This window comes from Octopus sinensis, linkage group LG24 (assembly GCF_006345805.1).
Source record: "Octopus sinensis linkage group LG24, ASM634580v1, whole genome shotgun sequence".
In the NCBI taxonomy this organism is placed as follows: domain Eukaryota; kingdom Metazoa; phylum Mollusca; class Cephalopoda; order Octopoda; family Octopodidae; genus Octopus; species Octopus sinensis.
The window spans coordinates 13424732-13434554 of record NC_043020.1 but is presented as its reverse complement, the minus strand read 5'-3'; the positions used below and the strand labels follow the sequence as shown (position 1 = coordinate 13434554).

General features: G+C 39.4%; 2 protein-coding genes across 2 annotated transcripts in view; both read right to left on the bottom strand.

The window, feature by feature from the left end:
- Window positions 1-4189, bottom strand: part of LOC115224086 (Golgi-associated PDZ and coiled-coil motif-containing protein-like) — a 402254-nt gene extending 398065 nt beyond the window's left edge. The window contains exon 1 of the mRNA XM_036513087.1: window positions 4099-4189. The gene's annotated coding sequence lies outside the window, so the exon portion shown is untranslated. The remainder of the gene's footprint in view (window positions 1-4098) is intronic.
- Window positions 1-9823, bottom strand: part of LOC115223942 (Golgi-associated PDZ and coiled-coil motif-containing protein-like) — a 402854-nt gene that overhangs the window by 74237 nt on the left and 318794 nt on the right. The gene's annotated exons all lie outside the window — the stretch shown is intronic.

The following is a 9823-nucleotide window of genomic DNA, read 5'->3' as shown; positions in this document are numbered from 1 at the left end:
CATACATACATACATACATACATACACATATATACAGAAACACATACATATATACATGTGGAGAGAAAGAGAGAGAGAGAGAGAGGACCCTGTATAGTAACAAATTATGATGTAATCATTTGCTGATTCTTTTACTGCTGTTTTGCTTTTATTTTATTTTATTTATTCCTATTTAAATTAATAACCTAGAAATATATTTTTGAAATATCATTCCTCACTTTGAAGAAATGGCATTAAGAAATAATTGTTCAGGTGAAACTTTTTTTTCCTTTTTTCAAATGTCAAATACAAAAACAAACAACCATTTCTTGATATTGTTTTTTTTTTAAATTTTTTTTTTTTTTTACATAATTATTCATTTATTTATTTCTGAAGTAAAAAGTTTATTCCTCGCTCAAAGACTGTTTACCATTTCTCCTTTCAACATTAAAACATTGAAGCTTTCAAAATTACAAGCCATTCACTCTAATTAAAATTTGTTTCTTTTTATTTAAATACTCTTTACTCTTTTACTTGTTTCAGTCATTTGACTGCGGCCATGCTCGAGCACCGCCTTTAGTCGAGCAAATCGACCCCAGGACTTATTCTTTGTAAGCCCAGTACTTATTCTATCGGTCTCTTTTGCCGAACTGCTAAGTGACGGGGATGTAAACACACCGGCATCGGTTGTCAAGCAATGCTAGTGGGACAAACACAGACACACAAACACACACACACATACATATATATATATATATATACGACAGGCTTCTTTCAGTTTCCGTCTACCAAATCCACTCACAAAGCATTGGTCGGCTCGGGGCTATTGCAGAAGACACTTGCCCAAGATGCCACGCAATATTAATTTATTTTAATTATCTTTTACTTTTTATCTTTTATCCATTTCAGTCATTCGACTGCGGCCATGCTGGGGCACCACCTTGAAGGATTTTTTAGTCAAATGAATTGACCCCGGTGTTTATTTTGTTTTGGTCAACCCAAAGCATAGTAGAAGACACTTGCTCAAGGTACTGCATAGTGGGACTGAACCGAAACCCATGTGGTTGGGAAGCAAGCTTCTTACCACACAGCTATGCACGTGCTTATAATTAGAATATTTTCTTTCTGCAACACGAAGCAGGATTCAGATTCATTACTTTTAGGTCTTTTTCTCCATGGTTGCATGGGTTAGGAGAATACACCTAAGTGTTGTTTGACAGCCAGATGTCCTTCCTATTACTAACCCTCGTTTTTCAAGTAAGGAATCTCTTACTCTACACAGCTCACAGCTCCTAAGACATGAAGGGAGAAAATGATGGCTGGAGAACTGTCAATAGAAAAAATGCCTCTACACTACAGCTTCCGTACAATTGCAGATGTAAACAAAGACACACACACACAGTGTAGGACCGTGAATCTGTAACAGGATTATTCTTTTCTTTTATTCTTTTATTTGTTTCAGTCATTTGACTGTGGCCATGCAGGAGCACCACCTTTAGTTGAGCAAATCGACCCCAGGACTTATCCTTTGTAAGTCTAGTACTTATTCTATAGGTTTCTGTTGCTGAACAGCTAAGTTACGGGGACATAAACACACCAGCATTGGTTGTCAAGCGATGTTGGGGGACAAACACAGACACACACATGCATATATATACATACGAGGGGCTTCTTTCAGTTTCCATCTATCAAATCCACTCAGAAGGCTTTGGTTGGCCTGAGGCTATAGTAGAAGACACTTGCCCAAGATGCAACGCAGTGGGACTGAACCCGGAACCATGCAGTTCGTAAGCAAGCTACTTATTACACACAACCACTCCTACACCTTTGAGGAAAAATTCCAGGTGTGAAAGCAAAACCTGGAGTTAAAGAGCTTGAAAGTTAACTTAGCAGAGACTAAAGTTTTTGGTAAGTAGGAAAACAGATAGAACACAGCTTCTAACAGGGAAACGGCTCTGCGTAATACGTAGCAAAGGAGTGGGAAGAAATTCAATACAGAGCACCCGGTGCAAACTATGGATATACAAGAGGTGCAGTGCAATCATAGGAAGGAAGGATAACAGAGTAAGTAGACTTTGTATGTGACCTGTACTGAAGCAATAAACTCTAAGAGTGCACAGGAAATAAATGCCCTCAAATGCTTGGGAAGACTACTTGCGGTAGTTGATAGTTTCTGATCTGTAGGGGACTTCAGCCAGTGGAGGAAGATGTTCCGGAAGTATAACTTTTAGAATACAAACTGGCTGGAGAAAGATGGTCTTGTAAAAAAATGATGCTCTTATAAAGAGCTGCTGGTCTTATAAACAGATGATGGTCTTATAAGGAGGTGATAAACAGGTGATTGTCTTATAAAAAGGTGATGGTATTATAAAGAGCTGATGGTCTTATGAAGAGGTGATGGTCTTATGAAGAGGTGATGGTCTTATAAGGTGATGATGGTCATATAAGGTGATAAATAGGTGATTGTCTTATAAAGAGGTGATGGTCTTATAAAGAGCTGCTGGTCTTATAAACAGATGATGGTCTTATAAGGAGGTGATTGTCTTATAAATAGGTGGTTGTCTTATAAAGAAGTGATGGTCTTATAAACAGATGATGGTCCTATGAAGGTGATGGTCTTATAAACAGATGATGGTCTTATAAGGTGATAAATAGTGATTGTCTTATAACGAGGTGATGGTCTTATAAAAGGCTGCTGGTCTTATAAACAGTATGGTCCATTAATAGGAGTGATTGTCTTATAATAGTGGTTGTCTTAAGAAAGAGTGAGGTCTTATAAACAGATGATGGTCCTATGAAGAGGTGATGGTCTTATAAACAGATGATGGTCTTATAAGGTGATAAATAGGTGATTGTCTTATAAAGAGGTGATGGTCTTATAAAGAGCTGCTGGTCTTATAAACAGATGATGGTCTTATAAGGAGGTGATAAAGAGGTGATGGTCTTATAAAGAGGTGATGGTCTTATAAACAGATGATGGTCTTATAAGGAGGTGATAAATAGGTGATTGTCTTATAAAGAGGTGATTGTCTTATAAAGAGGTGATGGTCTTATAAAGAGCTGCTGGTCTTATGGTCTTATAAGGAGGTGAGGGTCTTATAAAGAGCTGATGGTCTTATGAAGAGCTGCTGGTCTTATGTAGAGCTAATGGTCTTATAAAACGCTGCTGGTCTTATAAAGAACTACTGGTCTTACACATCCAGAATGAGAAACAGTTCTACAGCAAAGAGGAATGAAGTGAAATTGGCTGAGAAATAAAACTGACTTACATTGTTTGTTGGAGAACTTATCAATATTACACACATACACACGCAGGTACGCAAGCACTTGCCATGCAGACACATACATACAGGCAACTACACACACACACACACACATACACACACAAATACACAAAACTACACACAGACACATATAACACCAGCTCCTCACACAAACAGACAGGTAGCACAGGCAAATACACTTGGCCAACACCCATACACACACAGACACACACAGACACACACAGACACAGACACACACATACACACACACACAGAGACATACAGACACACACACAGACACACACAGACACACACACATACACAGACACAGAAACACAGATACACACAGAGACACACAGATACACACAGAGACACACACACACACAGAGACACACACACACAGACACACACACAGACGCACACACAGACACAGACACACACACACAGAGACACACACAGACACAGACAAACACACAGACACACCCATCCACACACACACACAGACACACACACACACAGACACACACACACACACAGACACACACACACACACACACACTCAAAGTAGTAAACGAGAAAGATCACACTTTCACAGTTTGTCACGAAATTATGGTTTTTCGTTAATAAACAACATCAAAACAGAATTTTAGGTTTTCAGAGTTTACTTCCTACTGAGAGAATTGTAGAAACAAACAAACGGATTTTCACGAAAGCCACAGAAAAACACAGCAGCAAACAGTGGTTTCCATAGAAAGAAAATAGCGGGGTGACTTTAATGACAAACAATGGAAAAAGAAAGAAAGAAAAAATAAGGAAAGAAAGAAAGAAAGAAAGGAACAAAAGTTTGTGTACAAACTGTCTGAGATTGTATTGTTGCCAGATGAAGTTGGTAAAAAATCTATTTTATTGCTCCAAAACATTTTCTGGAACCATTAGAAACGATGCTGCTATCCTGGTTACAGCTGAAGAATTGAAGAACTCCGAACAAAATACCGAAAATAAATCCTCTTCCATGGAATCAAAAGGCAGAGATGAAGTGGAAAAACAACAGTAGTTATTTGAACCATTTTCTAAATCTAGACTAATAGTCCATAGGAGATGATTCTTATGTCTATAAACTTTGATGGTTTGTTAGAACATGTGAAAATAATGGTAAACGAGAGAATAAATTAAAAGTAATATTCTTTTTATTGGTGCTTGTTTCTAAATGGTAATAACAAAAGAGAATTCCAAGAAATTTCTCTTCTAAAAGATATTGGTGAAGTGGCAGAATTATTAGGATAGAGGAAAGGGAAAAATGGTAAAAGAATAGTTTGTAATCTCCATTGCAGTTCTCTTGGGCCTGAAATCAAACTCTGTCAAAGTGAACTTTATCTTTCATAGTTGCAGGGGTCAATAAATCCCCAGCCTGGTATTGGAGCTGATTCTTGACCCCCTCCCTTCTCTCTCTCTCTCTAAAAGAATGAGAAGGTCACAGCTGGAATGCTTTTGATCAAAGATTTGCTTGGTTAGGGTAGACTGGTGGCTAAACAACAACAGCAATAATCACAAGAGTTCACAAGCTAAGTGAAAGCGAGCTGGTAGAAATGTGAGCATGTTGGACGAAATGCTTAGCGGTATTTCATCTGCCGTTACGTTCTGAGTTCAAATTCCACCAAGGTCGACTTTGCCTTTCATCCTTTTGGGGTCGATAACTTAAGTACCAGTTACGCACTGAGGTCGATGTAATCGACTTAATACCTATGTCTGACCTTGTTTGTCCCCTCTATGTTTAGCCCCTTGTGGGTAATAAAGAAATAGGTATTTTGTTTGCCATTATGTTCTGAGTTCAAATTCCGCTGAGGTCGACTTTGCCTTTCATCCTTTCGGGGTCGATAAATTAAGTACCAGTTATGCACTGGGGTTGATGTAATTGACTTAATCCATTTGTCTGTCCTTGTTTGTCCTCTCTTTGTTTAGCCCCTTCTGGGCAGTAAAGAAATAGGTATTTCGTCTGCTGTTACGTTCTGAGTTCAAATTCCGCCGAGGTTGACTTTGCCTTTCATCCTTTCGGGGTCGATAAATTAAGTACCAGTTACGCACTGAGGTCGATGTAATCGACTTAATCCTTTGTCTGTCCTTGTTTGTCCCCTCTATGTTTAGCCCCTAGTGGGCAATAAAGAAAAAAAAAGTTCAAATCCTGCCATGGTCAGATTTGTCTTCAATTCTTCAGGGGTCAATAAAATAAAGTATCAATCAAAATATATTGGTTGATGACACAGACTCACCCACTTCTCTCAAAATTGCTGGCTTTGTGTCTAAAGTAGAAAACATTATAGAAGGCCCGTGTCCGAGGTTCTGCGCAGTGGGACAGAACTAGGAATCACACGGTTGCAAAGGAACGGTCTTAACCACTCAGCCACTGCCATGTGTTGCATGCAGCATTGGATAAACCAGAAACATTGAGATGCTGATGCAAGAAGAGAGATTATGATGCTACGAGACAGAAGTCAATGTATCTAAGGTTGTAAACAATATGATTTAGCAGTTGGAATTACAGAACCAGGACACGTAGATTTGTAAATTCGGTTAGTTTTGGAGAACAGCACCTGATGACAGGTGGGAAGTGAGAGTAGGTAAATGGTGATGGAGAGGAGGAGAGAACTGAAATGGCAGGTAGGTTTGGTAAATAATAGAAAGAATCAGCAGCAAATGGTTAGAGAGAGAGAGAGAGAGAGAGAGAAAGATGGGGGGGTAAGATACAGGGGAGAGAGGGGGAGAGGGAGAGAAAGATAGGAAGGACGGAGAGAGAAAAAAGGAGGGTGAGAGAGGGATAGGGAGAGGAGAGAGAAAGAGGGAGAGAATGGAGGGAAAGAGAGAGAAGGGAGAGAGAAAGAGAGGGAGGATAAGGGACAGGGGAGAGAGGGGGAGAAAGATAGGAAGGACGGAGAGAGAGAAAAAAAGGAGGGTGAGAGAGGGATAGGGAGAGGAGAGAGAAAGAGGGAGAGAATGGAGGGAAAGAGAGAGAAGGGAGAGAGAAAGAAAGAGAGGGAGAGAGAAAGAAAGAGAGGGAGAGAGAGAAAGGGAGGGTAAAGGACAGGGGAGAGAAGGGGAGAAACATAGGAAGGACGGAGAGAGAAAAAAGGAGGGTGAGAGAGGGACAGGGAGAGGAGAGAGAAAGAGGGAGAGAATGGAGGGAAAGAGAGAGAGGAGGAAGGGAGAGAGAAAGAGAGATTGTCGGTAGTTGAAGAGAGAACGACAGTGGTGGATGGTTATAGAGACCGTGGTGTCGGTAGTAGAGAGGGTACCGTCTCCGATGGTGAAACCTGTACCTGTACTCGCAGGTAGTACAGGTAGTACGGTTAGCAAGGTAAGAAGAAGATAAACGAGATATTAAGATTACACACACACACACACACACACACAAAAGAAAAAAAACAGAACCGTTAGTCAATTGTTTGTTTACATGCTAGAATCTAAGATTTCAAAGTCATGAAGCTGAAATGATCACCCACCCCCCACCACCGCCCCTCACCCCCAGCCTCCTTCTCCCCCTCCACACCACCACCATCTTACATCACTCAAAGAAGGGGCGAGGTGGGGGGGGTGATGTGAAGAGGAGGAGGGGGGTGATGTGAAGAGGAGGAGGGGGGTGATGTGAAGAGGAGGAGGGGGGTGTGTGTGATTTTTAACAGTAACCATGGCAACAGTTGTAATCAGTTAAAGAAGAAGATGAAGAAGAAAAAAACTGGTGACAGGATAAACATGTAGAGCTAGCATCATGTAGTGATTTATGGAATGTAGAAGACGCGAGAGAGAGAGAGAGAGAGAGAGAGAAGTGTGTGTGAGAGAGGGAGAGAGTGGAGAGAGAGAGAGAGAATGGAGAGAGGGGGGAGTGGGGAATGAGGACAAGAAGGAAAAGGAGAGACAAGTTCAGCATCTTGTGTGTATGTATGTATGTATGTATGTATGTATATATATACTTTATTTAAAAGCAGCAGAAATTCAACAAAACCTGTTACTCAGAGTTTCACGTTCTTGTTTGTCGAATGGGAACGTGAAACTCCGAGTAACAGGTTTTGTTGAATTTCTACTGCTTTTAAATAAAGCATATTACTCTACCCCTGGTATTTGAGTACTCTTTTTTTACCACCTTGTTTCACATTTATGAGTTTACTCAGGTATATATATATATATATATATTATATATATAATATATATATATATGTATATACTCTTTTACTTGTTTCAGCCATTTGACTGTGGTCATGCTGGAGTACCGCCTTTTAGTCGAGCAAATCGACCCCCGGACTCATTCTTTGTAAGCTTAGTACTTATTCTATCAGTCTCTTTTGCCGAACCACTAAGTAACGGGGATGTAAACACACCAGCCTCAGTTGTCAAGCAATGTTGGGGAGACAAACACAGACACACAAACATACACACACACACACATATATATATATATATATATATATATATACACATATATATGGCGGGCTTCTTTCAGTTTCCGTCTACCAAATCCACTCATAAGGCTTTGGTCGGCCTGAGGTTATAGTAGAAGACACTTGCCCAAGGTGCCGCCACGCAGTGGGACTGAACCCGGAACCATGTGGTTGGTAAGCAAGCTACTTACCACACAGCCACTATATATATAATGCATGTAATGTATAATACCAAGATCAACAATTCAGCAGTTAATGTGTATATAATAATGTAGTCATCAATGATAAAGAAGGGATATTTATTGTTAAGCAGAGAAAAAAATAATAAAGCTGGTGGGTGTGTATATTGTGTATATTTCTATACTCTTTACTCTTTTACTTGTTTCAGTCATTTGACTGTGGCCATGGTGGAGCACCGCCTTTAATCGAGCAACTCGACCCCGGGACTTATTCTTTTGTAAGCCCAGTACTTATTCTATCGGTCTCTTTTTGCCGAACCGCTAAGTAACGGGGACATAAACACACCAACATCGGTTGTCAAGCAATGCTAGGGGAACAAACACAGACGCACAAACACACACACGCATATATATATATATATATATATATATATATATATATACATATGTAGGTCCTGGGTTGAGTCGGGGTTAACCACAGTAAATAAGGTACTCAATACATAGCAGAGTAAATTAATTTATTTTATAGAAAGAGCTTCTACAGGACAAGAACTGTTTCATTCAAATGAAATCATCAGGAAGCTTCCTGATGATTTCATTTGAATGAATAAATTCTAGTCCTGTAGAAGCTCCTTCTATAAAATATAAAAAATATATATATATACATATATACGATGGGCTTCTTTCAGTTTCCGTCTACCAAATCCACTCACAAGGCTTTGGTCAGCCCGAGGCTATAGTAGAAGACACTTGCCCAAGGTGCCACCACGCAGTGGGACTGAACCCGGAACCATGTGGTTGGTAGACAAGCTACTTACCACACAGCCACTCCTGCGCCTATATATATATATGTATATATATTGTAACCGAGAAAAATACATTTCTACAATCAGAAAGATTAGAGAGATTGAAAAAGAAACAGCGATTCAGTGTCCTAATCTTAATACTTTAGATAAGTTTTGATGTTATGAGTTTAAACTTTGTGAAAGTCTGCTGGAATAATCACACCAACCAATTAAATATTTAAAGCATTAATGTGAAGAATAATGCTGAGGAAATGGACTATTACTGAAACCGATTAGTAATATCTCGGAATATGAATTTGGAATTGCATTTAGTTGCAGGAAATTAATCCGAAATCTTCTTCATCATCATTGAAATAAAAATCTTAAAATCTTGAATCAGAATTATTTTGAGAGACAGAGCGAGAAAGAGAGAGAGAGGAGAGAGAGAGCGAGAGAGAGATAGAGAGAGAGAGAGAGAGAGAGAGAGAGAGAGAGAGAGAGAGAGAGAGAGAGAGAGAGAGAGAGAGAGAGAGAGAGAGAGAGAGAGAGAGACAAATGACTGTCTTGGAGAAATGATTAGGAATGTATTTGAAAGCATTTTAGGTTATTGAATATTCTATGTTCTTTAGATTTTCAGATTAGTTTTGTGGAAAGAAAGGACAAAAACAAGAACAAAAAAACAACAACAAAAAACAAAACACAAAAAAACAGCAGGCAAAATGCTTAGTAGCTTTTTGTCCATCTTGACGTTCTGAGTTCAAATGCTGCTGAAGTCGACTTTACCTTTCATCCTATTGCGGTCAATAAAATAAATACCAGTTGAAGGACTAGGGATGATGTAATCAACGTAGTCTCCTCTCCTGGAAATTGCTGGCCTTGTGCTAAAATTTGAAACCAATATATAGCAGGAAGGAACAAAGTCTTTCTAACTCTTTAACAACCTCAGACTGGCTGTACTTGGCACATGAAGTGGATATCATGAACAAGAAGACATGTTCATATAAGCAACTTTGTTTGTCCAATCTTGCATTACTAACCTCACTTTATAGCACTCATAATTATTATTATTTATCTACCTATCTATCTATATACCTATAAAGTGGAGGCGCAATGGCCCAGTGGTTAGGGCAGCAGACTCGCGGTCATAGGATCGCGGTTTCGACTCACAACCGGGCGTTGTGAGTGTTTAT